The sequence below is a fragment of the Diplotaxodon limnothrissa genome, linkage group LG9 (assembly GCF_057381915.1).
Source record: "Diplotaxodon limnothrissa isolate DT_005_m linkage group LG9, D_limnothrissa_male_GT1.1, whole genome shotgun sequence".
NCBI classification, from domain to species: Eukaryota; Metazoa; Chordata; class Actinopteri; order Cichliformes; family Cichlidae; genus Diplotaxodon; species Diplotaxodon limnothrissa.
The window spans coordinates 14,326,015-14,339,823 of NC_140604.1; the positions used below are offsets into that span (position 1 = coordinate 14,326,015).

The following is a 13,809-nucleotide window of genomic DNA, read 5'->3' on the forward strand; positions in this document are numbered from 1 at the left end:
ATGAAACAGATGAACCAGAATTGGTTTGTAAAAATGCTGCAACTTCCGTGATGTGGAACTGGTTTAGCTTTCGTACGTCAGATACACAACAAACATTATTTGTGGTAGAGCATGCTAGCAGGCCGTCGTTATTACTGTGTTTTTTTAGAGTTGTAAAGTATTTTGTCTAGTGTCAATTATATCATCAGCTACATCATTAACGCAAATTTTCAAATGTATATCGTGATAAATATTTTTGGTCATATCGCCCTGCTCTGTCTGTCACCTTCTGTGTTGAGCTCATTGTTTCCTCTGTAGTGGCTGAGCTGAGTCCAAGTAGCTGAAAATGTTCCTCTGCTGCTCCGTCAGACTCTTCTCCTCCTGCTGATCAGCTGGGACACAAAACAGATCTTTGTTAGGCTCCACACTGCACTGAAGAGTCAAAGTGTCATGTGGGTGGCTGTAGCTCAGGTGGCAGAGCAGGTCAGCCCCTAATCAGAAGGTCGGTGGTTCGATCCCAGGCTGCATCCTGGCTGCATGCCAAATATCCTTGGGCAAGATACTAACCCCATGTTTGCCTACTGGTGGTGGTCAGAGGGCCCGGTGGCGCCAGTGTCCGGCAGCCTCGCCTCTGTCAGTGCCCCAGGGCAGCTGTGGCTACAATGTAGCTTGCCATCACCAGTGTGTGAATGTGTGTGTGAATGGGTGAATGACTGAATGTAGTGTAAAGCGCTTTGGGGTCCTATGGACTAGAAAAGCGCTATACAAATGCAGGCCATTTACCATTTACCATATGTTCATCTGACAAGTAAAAGAACACATTTTTGCTTCCCGAGGTGGGCAACTTATTGGAAACAAACACAAAAGGTTTGAGCACTGATACCTGGCATTGCTGGCATTGAAAGATGCAATGCCAGCAATGTGGATGGTTAAGACTAAAACAATCATTAAGCAAAGACTAACCCCCACCTAGAGCTGGGCGATATAAGATTTTTTCATATCACCATATGTTGTTTTTTTTCATTTCAGGCGATAACGATATCTATCACGATATAAGCCAAATAACTATATTTGTAAGATTTAAATGTGCCGTTGCTCACAAGTAAAATGTGAAATAATCAGCAGCTTGTTTTTATTTAAATATTTATTTCCCATAATAAGTTCAACAGGGTAGATGTACTTAAGGAACATGAGACTTTTTCAGATAAATAAAGGCAAATATTGGAAACTACACAAAAGGCAGCCGCTAAAGAGTTTAAGTTTCAAAATAGAACAAACGAAACAGACTAAATTGTCAATTCCACTTAGAAACAAAATTTTAATTCTAAAAATAAATCTTAGTTCGTTTTACAGAAGAACAGACAAAATTGACTTACTTTTGTCGATATCAAATAAACTGAGAACTAAAAGGAAATTCCCTATCTCTCCTTGTTTTATAGCTGAGCTTTTCAAACAGTTTTAACAGTTACTTTAGTCTGACAAAAGCCGAATGACGAATTAGCGCTTCCAGTCAGAGACTGAGCATGCACTGGTTTATTGTATTTCCAGACTTGCTTTCGGCACAATTTACAGTGCGCGCTACTCTGTTTTTTGTCAGACTTGAAATAGCCGAAATACCTTCACACTACGGAACTTCTATGGCTCTTCCATTCGACAAACTCTCCAGCATTGGAAACATAATTGTTTTTTTCTTCGGTAACCTTCGTTCACGCTCTCGGTTGATTTTTCTCTAGTCGGTGTTACGGATTCAAATATTGGGATGGAGACAAGAGGAAAAACCACAATAACAACACTGGTCCGGCCGGGTTGAGTCAAACGATGATTTTAATGAACACACGCGTGGGAGATGGACACCGTGCGCAGACAGCATCAGATCTCAAAATGGTGGAGCATTGATCAAACTCTTATAGCCTCTGGTGCCCCCACCTTATCATAAAAGCCTAAACATTCACATTCTTTCTCTCACACGGCGCCTAAGCTACGACCTTGGCTCCCCGTTTATCTGCTCGTGCTGAGATGGGGCAGAAAACTCCAGTATGCTCTGTTCTCTTCTAATCAGACAAATAAGGCGATGACTTTCTGCGAACAGTATTTCTTATAACTCAGCAATATAATGCATCATATAACAATATCATTCATTCACAACAAATCAGCAGTCTAATGTAATGCAACTCAGTTTAACAAATGCAATAGTTATCACCTTCTTCTAATTCAGGAGAATAATGCAAACTAAAACTACATAATCATTCACAATCTTTAATTAGGGGTCTAACATGGCATAAAATAATATTATAATCTCACATCGGCAAACTCATTTCCTTCATTACCTGGGCAGCCCGGCTGGCTGCTTCCCAAACAAATACACATGTGCGCCTTGGCGCTTGTGCTGCACGTAACAAGTCACGTGATGCTGCGGCTGTGATTGGTTCGGCTCTGCGCTACTTAATTTGGATTGGCTGTTCTTTTTTTTTTTTTTTTTTTTTTTTTTGAGAGGACAAGAGCGGCGAGGTCTATCGCGATAGTTTAATTTTTCTATCGAGAAAAAGTTATTTCGCAATACATATCATTATCGTTCTATCACCAAGCTCTACCCACACCACGATTTTTTGATATGGGTAACCGCCCGTGTCGCCCGTATCAAAAACCGCTACTGCGTGTCACAAGTTAATCTGGCTGTAGGCTATGGTACTTGGCCAGAGGTTGCGCTGGTTGACTCGACTCCATTTGAGTGCACACAAAGTAAATTGCACGCTTTAGTTGTGCAGCGAAAATGAAAATCGCCCGTATCAAAAACCGCTACTGCCTATACTACTGTGCTGTGATGTCGCTCGTAAGGGTGAAACTCATTGTGAAACGTTTGAGAACCACTGCTACAGAACAATGGAGATTTCCGTTATATGGTAACGCCCTTAACTCACGTGACGCCCAGAATTGTACAATACTGATGCTTGAGAGCGCGCGTGTGATGCCAGTATGTGTAGAGTGTTGAGCGCGTGATCAGTGGTGAGAAAAACAACTCACGAAACTTGACCTTTCTATGCTCGTGGCTCACTTGCACTTCTAATCTATTCGTTTGCACACTTACACACACCCAGCAGCTGTTTCCTGTTTTGCTACACTCTGGAGAGCCTCGCCTTTAACGGTCTCCTCTCACAGAGAGCAACAGAAAACTTCGAAAAACTCGAGATTGACTGAACTCAGTTCAAAGTTACCTTGGCACTTACCTTTAGATGTGAGAGGTAGCGATGGTCCGCTTGAAGCTGACGCTCCGGTGCGTGTGTCAGAAAGATAAACACGCTGCTTCAGAAGCACCGTGTCGAGGTTCGATTCGTTTGGCCAGAGTCACGTGATTAGTGACGTCTGAAGCTTCATTTAGAGTGTACTTTTTTTATTACTGAACTTTATTGAAACACACAATAAGTATACAACATACACGAAAGAACAGAACATGAACATACAAAATCAGGGGTAAAAAAAACTAATTATATGAGTACGTGAAAAAATCAACATATAAATATTGTTCTGAGAGCCTTTTTGTTGGTTGAGTCTGATATTAATTGTATGTACAATTCCATATCCTTATAAAAACGCAGAAATATGGTTTTTTATTAATAAGCTTACATTTATGGATAAACTATTTATCTAAAAGTATTAACAAATTTATCATTCTTCCTGGTGAACTTAAAGAAACAGAATAAAACATTTCCCCATCATTAAGAAAACTCCCTTAAAATATGGACAATAACAAAACTGTTAAATTCTTCCAGAATCTCTGTGTAGAGGAACAGTACCAAAAAAGATGTGTCACAGTTTCTGGATGATCCCCACAGAAAGTTCAATTAGTATTTATGTGTCTTTTAAATGTTACCATATAGTGACTGGCTGGGTAACATTTATGAAGAATTTTATATGAGATTTCCTTCACCTTGTTTACAATTAGATATTTATGGGATCATCCAGACTGTCTTCCAGGTGATATCTGGAACATGTTGGTTCCAGTAAGATATTATATATATGGGAGAGACACGATATCTTCTTGGAATAAACTACATATTCTCTTATTGCTGTTACCAAGTTCCTGTGAAAAGCAGATTTTTCCCACTGCTGACTCAGCTGGATCAGGGAGAGTGACTGAGGTAGATATTGACCTGTCAGTGTTTTTATATAACATTAAAGTACCTGAGGGTATGGCACCAAGCACCATTGAGAATTCCCAAACACTGACTTGAAAATTATATAGTGTAAGGAATTCATTGTAAGTAAGTAGTGCTCCCTCTTTATTAACCAGCTGAGCCATCAATAGGATCACATTTTGGACCCAAGTTTCCAGGAAATGTGATTTATTTTTAAATAAAATATGTCCGTTGTTTTTCCATATAAAATTAAAGAGCATGCAGTCAATGTCTTTACTAATCTTCTTATCCAGATGTAAGGAGAGAGCAGCATATGCCAGTCGGGATATCCCTTCAGCTTTAGTAATTAAAACTCTACCTTTCAGAGATAAATCCCTTTGCAGCCACTGGTTGAACTTTTTTCGGATTCTTTTTTGTATAATCGGAGTGAAGTTTGACGAGCATCTTGACTTTTGGTCTTTGGATATTAACAAATTTTTATCATTAGAGAAAAAATTACCAATAATCATCCCACAGATGTAATATTATCTACAGCTACTTTTAGTACCATCGATGTTAAGTTAGACTCTTTTTCTCCAATTGATCTTTCTGAGTTAACTTCAATAATTACTTCCTCCAAACCATCAGCTCTTTCTTTTGCTCTCGGAGGAGGTGGACGCACTTTTTCTCCTCTCCCTAAATCTTCCCTGCTTATGTCCTTGTCTAGTCTCGTGGGGGTTTTTTTGTATTTTCCCTGGAACACTCTCTCACAGTCTGTTCTCTAAAACCTAAAAGAGGAATTATGGATTGGATCAACTGGTCCCTAAATGCAATTGACACCCCTTTCTCAACGAGAAGTTTGGGCTTGGGTGAGCCTGAGTGCTGAAGATATCTACCTATTCGGAACCATGGTAACAGGGTTCTGGCTGATCGGAGCTGGCTTGGCCCTGGCTTATCGAAGAATTAAGAAAGCGGAATCGGCTGTTCAAACCCCCACAAGGCTGCCCACTGGGATTGGAACGATGGGAGAGGCGTGAGTTTCTCAAAATGGGCTCATTGAGTCAGCACGGATAAGATCTTGGAGAGGCTACGGCTGCTGTGAATACTCAGAATAAGATCTCTGACTGCAAACTGGATACATCTTGGAAGGGCTAGCTCGGAATAACATCTCTGGGCGCAAAATTGGATTACATCTCGGGGAGGCACACTGCTGTGAGTTCTCAGAAATTGGCTCCTTGAGCACAAGAAATGACAACATCACAGAACGCAAGCATGGCGAAGCTCGCGGCTCTCCAACGGGAGAGTGAGAGACCAGTGTTGGACTGTAGAACTGCTTTGAAATTCATATGAGCTGTTCACACTAAAGTAAAAAATACCATTACTTCATGCGGATACCCTCTCGGCGCCAGCTGCAAGGCCGGAGCTGAACACCCTGATAACGACTGTGTTTAGTCTGTTCCTTCCCATTCCATGCAAGGCCACCAGGGTTGGCTGGAAGACTGTTTACTTAGCCTGGCAGGGCGAAGGACACTGTCTCAGCTGAACTATGGACACGCACACGCACACACATACATATACTGATACTGATAAGCACTCACCGACGCATCACCCTCCCTACCCCGGATCCAACGCCACCTCCAACGCTTACCTCCCCTCTGATGTGGACATCGGGTCAGTTGGAGGCGCAATCGAAAGATTGCAGCGGTCCCAGATCAGATGTACACACTGGAACTCTTTCCCATGTTGCTTGTCTGTGTTTATTGTGCTATGGTGTGTTGATATCTGTGCATTCCTGTATTATCCTTTTGTGTTACACATTTCAATGTTTGTTCCTCGCTACCTAGCCTGACCTGTCTCCCCAATGTGATGTTTGTGTATTGTATGTACGGTCGGCAAGGTCTGTCATCTCGGTTGTGGGCAAAAGACCTGCAACTGACAAATAAAGGCTATCTCATCATCATCTCTCATCATCTCATCAACGTGTCTTTTATACCCCATTCCTACAAAACTGCTCAAAGACGTCCTGCCATTAATTAATTCTTCAGTCTTAAATATGATCAACCTATCTCTAATAATCAGCTATGTACCACAGGCCTACAAGGTGGCTGTAGTTAAACCTTTACTCAAAAAGCCATCTCTAGACCCAGCAGTCTTAGCTAATTATAGGCCAATCTCCAACCTTCCTTTCATATCAAAAATCCTTGAAAGAGTAGTTGTCAAACAGCTAACAGATCATCTGCAGAGGAATGGCTTATTTGAAGAGTTTCAGTCAGGTTTCAGAGCTCATCACAGCACAGAAACAGCTTTAGTGAAGGTTACAAATTATCTTCTTATGGCCTCTGACAGAGGACTCATCTCTGTGCTTGTCCTGTTAGACCTTAGTGCTGCGTTCGATACTGTTGACCATAATATCCTATTAGAGCGATTAGAACATGCTATAGGTATTACAGGTACTGTGCTGCAGTGGTTTGTATCATATCTATCTAATAGACTCCAATTTGTACATGTAAATGGAGAGTCCTCTTCACCCACTAAGGTCAATTATAGAGTTCCACAGGGTTCAGTGCTAGGACCAATTCAATTTACATTATACATGCTTCCCTTAGGCAGCATCATTAGAAGACATAGCATAAATTTTCACTGCTATGCAGATGACACGCAGCTCTATCTATCCATGAAACCAGGTAACACACACCAATTAGTTAAACTGCAGGAATGTCTTAAAGACATAAAGACCTGGATGGCCGCTAACTTTCTGCTTCTTAATTCAGATAAAACTGAGGTTATTGTACTCGGCCCTGAAAGTCTTAGAAATATGATATCTAACCAGATTCTTACTCTGGATGGCATTACCTTGGCCTCCAGTAATGCTGTGAGGAACCTTGAAGTCATTTTTGACCAGGATATATCCTTCAATGCACATATTAAATAAACATATAAGACTGCCTTCTTCCATTTGCGCAACATCTCTAAAATTAGAAATATCCTGTCTCAGAGTGATGCTGAAAAACTAGTTCATGCATTTATTACTTCCAGTCTGGACTACTGTAATTCATTATTATCAGGATGTCCTAAAAACTCACTGAAAAGCCTTCAGCTAATCCAAAATGCTGCAGCAAGAGTGCTGACAGGGACTAGAAAGACAGAGCATATTTCTCCTGTTTTGGCTTCCCTTCATTGGCTTCCTGTTAAATCCAGAATTGAATTCAAAATCCTGCTCCTCACATACAAGGTCTTAAATAATCAGGCCCCATCTTATCTTAATGACCTTGTAGTACCATATCACCCTATTAGAGCACTTCGCTCTCGCTCTGCAGGCCTACTTGCTGTCCCTACAGGGAGTGCAGAATTATTAGGCAAATTAGTATTTTGTCCACATCATCCTCTTCATGCATGTTGTCTTACTCCAAGCTGTATAGGCTTGAAAGCCTACTACCAATTAAGCATATTAGGTGATGTGCATCGCTGTAATGAGAAGGGGTGTGGTCTAATGACATTAACACCCTATATCAGGTGTGCATAATTATTAGGCAACATCCTTTCCTTCCTCAGAAAAGTCAAAAATAGTGAGACATCTTGCAGAGGGATGCAGCAGTCTCAAAATTGCAAAGCTTCTGAAGCGTGATCATCGAACAATCATTCAAAATAGTCAACAGGGTCGCAAGAAGCGTGCGGAAAAACCAAGGCGCAAAATAACTGCCCATGAACTGAGAAAAGTCAAGCGTGCAGCTGCCAAGATGCCACTTGCCACCAGTTTGGCCATATTTCAGAGCTGCAACATCACTGGAGTGCCCAAAAGCACAAGGTGTGCAATTCTCAGAGACATGGCCAAGGTAAGAAAGGCTGAAAGACGACCACCACTGAACAAGACACACAAGCTGAAACGTCAAGACTGGGCCAAGAAATATCTCAAGACTGGTTTTTCTAAGGTTTTATGGACTGATGAAATGAGAGTGAGTCTTGATGGGCCAGATGGATGGGCCCGTGGCTGGATTGGTAAAGGGCAGAGAGCTCCAGTCCGACTCAGACGCCAGCAAGGTGGAGGTGGAGTACTGGTTTGGGCTGGTATCATCAAAGATGAGCTTGTGGGGCCTTTTCGGGTTGAGGATGGAGTCAAGCTCAACTCCCAGTCCTACTGCCAGTTTCTGGAAGACACCTTCTTCAAGCAGTGGTACAGGAAGAAGTCTGCATCCTTCAAGAAAAACATGATTTTCATGCAGGACAATGCTCCATCACACGCGTCCAAGTACTCCACAGTGTGGCTGGCAAGAAAGGGTATAAAAGAAGAAAAACTAATGACATGGCCACCTTGTTCACCTGATCTGAACCCCATTGAGAACCTGTGGTCCATCATCAAATGTGAGATTTACAAGGAGGGAAAACAGTACACCTCTCTGAACAGTGTCTGGGAGGCTGTGGTTGCTGCTGCACGCAATGTTGATGGTGAACAGATCAAAACACTGACAGAATCCATGGATGGCAGGCTTTTGAGTGTCCTTGCAAAGAAAGGTGGCTATATTGGTCGCTGATTTGTTTTTGTTTTGTTTTTGAATGTCAGAAATGTATATTTGTGAATGTGGAGATGTTATATTGGTTTCACTGGTAAAAATAAATAATTGAAATGGGTATATATTTGTTTTCTGTTAATTTGCCTAATAATTGTGCACCGTAATAGTCACCTGCACACACAGATATCCCCCTAAAATAGCTAAAACTAAAAACAAACTAAAAACTACTTCCAAAAACATTCAGCTTTGATATTAATGAGTTTTTTGGGTTCATTGAGAACATGGTTGTTGTTCAATAATAAAATTATTCCTCAAAAATACAACTTGCCTAATAATTCTGCACTCCCTGTGTAGCTACTTTTTACAACAGGTTTTCCCATTAACAGAAAATAGACAGAAACCCTAAAAGAAAATGGCCTTGTTTTACGCACATCAAGAAGGAGTCAGACGACCGTCGGTTCAATCCCGGTCAATGTTTCCTCCGTCGGGTACCATAAATGTATGAGAAACCCCCCCCCCCAGAGAATTTATTATTTTTGTAAGAGTGAGAAAGAGAGGGAGAGAGAGAATCGATCCAACTTTCCTACAAAACGTTATACCACTCCGGGTCAAGACGGGCGATATAGCACGGACCGGTCAGATGACTACGCCGGATGGAAACATAACCGGAAGCGTCCCGGGGACTTTCCCTTTGACCTTCATCCTGGAATGATCTGATATCCTCATGTCGGTGTTGTTCCCACATCATCATAATAAATGTTGTACCAGGTTCAACATTGCCAGTGACCAATCACATTGTTGTGACGTCCACCTCATCTGGAACAAGAGAGATATTTTATTTAAAAATAAATCACTTTTCCTGGAAACTTAGGTCCAAAATGGGATCCTATTGGTGGCTCAGCTGGTTAATAAAGAGGGAGTACGACTTACTTACAATGAATTCCTTACATTTTATAATTTTCCCGTAAGTGTTTGGGAATTCTCAATGGTGCTTGGTGCCATACCCTCAGGTACTTTAATGTTATATAAAAACACTGACAGGTCAATATCTACCTCTGTCACTCTCTCTGATCCAGCTGAGTCAGCAGTGGGAAAAATCTGCTTTTCACAGGAACTTGGTAACAGCAATAAGAGAATACGTAGTTTATTCCAAGAAGATATCGTGTCTCTCCCATATATATCTTACTGGAACCAACATGTTCCAGATATCACCTGGAAGACAGTCTGGATGATCCCATAAATATCTAATTGTAAACAAAGTGAAGGAAATCTCATATAAAATTCTTCATAAATGTTACCCAGCCAGTCACTATATGGCAACATTTAAAAGACACATAAATACTAGTTGAACTTTCTGTGGGGATCATCTAGAAACTGTAGCACATCTTTTTGGTACTGTTCCTCTACACAGAGATTCTGGAAGAATTTAGCAGTTTTGTTATTGTCCATATTTTAAGGGAGTTTTCTTAATGATGGGAAAATGTTTTATTCTGTTTCTTTAAGTTCACCAGGAAGAATGATAAATGTTTTTTTATAATAAATTTGTTAATACTTTTGGCTAATTTTTTATCCATAAATGTAAGTTTATTAATAAATCACCATATTTCTGCCTTTTTAGAAGGATATGGAATAGTACATGAAGGAAACGGTTTCCAAGGCCTAATCCGTGGATCGACTTCCTTCGAGGCGTGGACGTCTATCAGCAGAGAATGTACCTTCACCTATCAGCAGAGAATGTCCCTTAGTCTGTAACACAGTCAAATATATTCTCAAGCAATATTCAAGCATGCCATTCAGCGTGTTAGTACGAGCTCGGGAGCAGCTTGGGAGAACAAGAAAACAGAGACTGCTTTAGATTGTCTTCCCAAATTGACTCAACTTTATTCACAAGTACAACAGTTTATATAGAGGGTAAAATTCATGAGATAGCAGATTATCAGTTTAAACCAGTACAGACCAAGATAAGGGAGCGTCTTCCTGCCCTTGGGTGAAGAAGCATCCTTTGTGTAGTTTATTAGTTCAGCTACAATTGTGATTATCTCAGCGACATATTTTCAAGGCACAAAACAAAGAGTTCTTTCATTAGTGAAATCTGAAACAAACCATTTGGCCTTCAACAGGCGTCTAAAAGATTAAGAAACTAATGTAGCTGAGGGAGTGATCTCTGTGGTATTTCAACCTTGTACCAGCCTGTGATTCTCACACATCAATTCTTGGGTCAAAGAGAAAAATAACTAAAACAAAGGGGCCTTATTGAATGACAGAGTTTTCCTGCATAATGTCACTATAAAACAATATCCAGTAAATGCTACCATGGTACTAAAATACCTAACAGTACATACAATCAATATCAGACTCAACCAACAAAAAGGCTCTCAGAACAATATATATATGTTGATTTTTGCGCATACTGATGAGATAATTTTTTACCCCTGATTTTGTATGTTCATGTTCTGTTCTTTTGTAAACTTCATGTGTTTGTATGTTGTATACTTATTGTGTTTCAATAAAGTTCAATTTTAAAAAAGTACATTCTAAATGAAGCTTCAGACGTCACTAATCACGTGACTCTGGCCAAACGAATCAAGCCTCGACACGTGGTTCTGAAGCAGTATGTTGATCTTTTTCACACACGCACCGGAGCGTCAGCTTCAAGCGGACCATCGCTACCTCTCACATCTAAAGGTAAGTGTCAAGGTAACTTTGAACTGAGTTCAGTCAATCTCGAGTTTTTTTAAGTTTTCTGTTGCTCTCTGTGAGAGGAGACCGTTAAAGGCGAGGCTCTCCAGAGTGTAGCAAAACAGGAAACAGCAGCTGGCTGTGTGTGCGTGTGTGCAAAAGAATAGATTAGAAGTGCAAGTGAGCCACGAGTATAGAAAGGTCAAGTTTCGTGAGTTGTTTTTCTCACCACTGATCACGCGCTCAACACTCTACACATACTGGCATCACACGCGCGCTCTCGAGCATCAGTATGTACAATTCTGGGCGTCACGTGAGTTGAGGGTGTTACCATATAACGGAAATCTCCATTGTTCTGTAGCAGTGGTTCTCAAACGTTTCACAATGAGTTTCACCCTTACGAGCGACATCACAGCACAGTAGTATAGGCAGTAGCGGTTTTTGATACGGGCGATTTTCATTTTCGCTGCACAGCTAAAGCGTGCAATTTACTTTGTGTGCACTCAAATGGAGTCGAGTCAACCAGCGCAACCTCTGGCCAAGTACCATAGCCTACAGCCAGATTAACTTGTGACACGCAGTAGCGGTTTTTGATACGGGCGGTTGCCCGTATCAAAAAATCGTGGTGGGGATTAGTTGTCTTTGCTTAATGATTGTTTTAGTCTTGACAATCCTCATTGCTGGCATTGCATCTTTCAATGCCAGCAATGCCAGGTATCAGTGCTCAAGCCTTTTGTGTTTGTTTCCAACAAGTTTCCCACCTCGGGAAGCAAAAATGTGTTCTTTTACTTGTGAGATGAACATATGAGACACTTTGACTCTTCAGTGCAGTGTGGAGCCTAACAAAGATCTGTTTTGTGTCCCAGCTGATCAGCAGGAGGAGAAGAGTCTGACGGAGCAGCAGAGGAACATTTTCAGCTACTTGGACTCAGCTCAGCCACTACAGAGAAAACAATGAGCTCAACACAGAAGGTGACAGACAGAGCAGGGCGATATGACCAAAAATATTTATCATGATATACATTTGAAAATTTGCGATAACGATGTAGCTGATGATATAATTGACGCGAGACAAAATACTTTACAACTCCACAAAAAACACGGTAATAACGACGGCCTGCTAGCATGTCCTACCACAAATAGTGTTTGTTGTGTATCTGACGTACGAAAGCTAAACCAGTTCCACACCACTGAAGTTGCAGCATTTTTACAAACCAATTCTGATTCTAATTTGTGTTGTACAGTTATTTCATTTTTAACCTTAATTTATATTTTATTCCTTCCTAGTTAAATTTACCCTTTTTAATTTTTCATATTTATTTCCTATCTTATTCATAGCCTTTTCCTTTTTTGTTTTCTTTAGGTCACGAGCAGTTGTCCAAGCATTTCACTACATATCGTACTGTGTATGACTGTGTACGTGACAAATAAAATTTGAATTTGAATTTGATTTGGTTCATCTGTTTCATTCAACGATCCGCTTTCACCCTTCTCATTCTCCGTTGCCGCCATGCTTTTTCCTCCATGTGCGTATGAAAACAAAGGCACTGCGCATGCGCGTTTTACCCATATTCTATCGTGATATTTCATTTTCTTATCGTTGCCCAACATTATACCGGTATTACCGTCAACGGTATGATATAGCCCAGCCCTACATGAAAGGCACCCTAATTGTGCACTAATCACACATTAAAATGATCAAAAGAGGCAAAACTGTGTGCCAGAGTCTCGGGTCAGCGTTTGTTTTTATGTCACAGCACCAGAACGATTGCAGGCGCTCATAAGAAGTTACCATAAATCACCACCTTTCATGGTCTCAGCACATCAACTGTTATTAAGAAAATGGGACAAGGCATAGCTATGGCTATGAAATGCTCTTTCTGTATCACTTCAATTATGAAAGATGTCATTAATGCACTAGTAATGTCTCATCTGGAGTATTGTTCAATCATTTGGTCAGCAGCTAATAAGACAGATCTACACAGACTTCAGTTAGTCCAGAATAAGGCGTCCAGATTAGTGTTAAGATGTTCATACTATAATAATATTGATAAAATGCATAATCAACTTTCTTGGCTTCCTGTACAGGCTAAAATATTCTATGGCTTACTTGTATTTATAAAGAAAGCAATTCTGTTAAACACACCACATTTATTTCTGCTCAGCTGCAGTATCCAGATGAAATACATAATCATATTACACAGTTTTCAACAAACTGCAATTTAGTAAATGCTCGAGTTAAAAGTAACTTTTTGTAAAACTGTTATATTTAGAGCAACGTTTAAGTGGAATAAATTGTCTTATAAAATTAGAGAATTATTCAAACTATTCAAAACTTCAACGAACACGTAAAAGCCGATTTACAGAACTTTTAGTTGTTGTAAATATTGTAAGAGATGATTTGTTTTTGAAATTTGTGCAATGTGTCTCAATGTTATTGATATTATTATTATTATTATTATTATTGATTGCTTATATTTTAACAATTGTGAAACCTCACTGTGGATGTAAGAGCCAAATTATGTGGATAT

At 40.3% G+C, this 13,809-nt stretch overlaps 2 protein-coding genes across 2 annotated transcripts in view; one reads left to right on the top strand and one right to left on the bottom strand.

Moving 5' to 3' along the window:
* The window catches only part of LOC146625327 (uncharacterized), a 120,861-nt gene that overhangs the window by 75,023 nt on the left and 32,029 nt on the right, over positions 1-13,809 (bottom strand). The gene's annotated exons all lie outside the window — the stretch shown is intronic.
* LOC146625328 (uncharacterized) overlaps positions 1-13,809 on the top strand; it is a 155,623-nt gene that overhangs the window by 63,428 nt on the left and 78,386 nt on the right. The window lies entirely within an intron of this gene.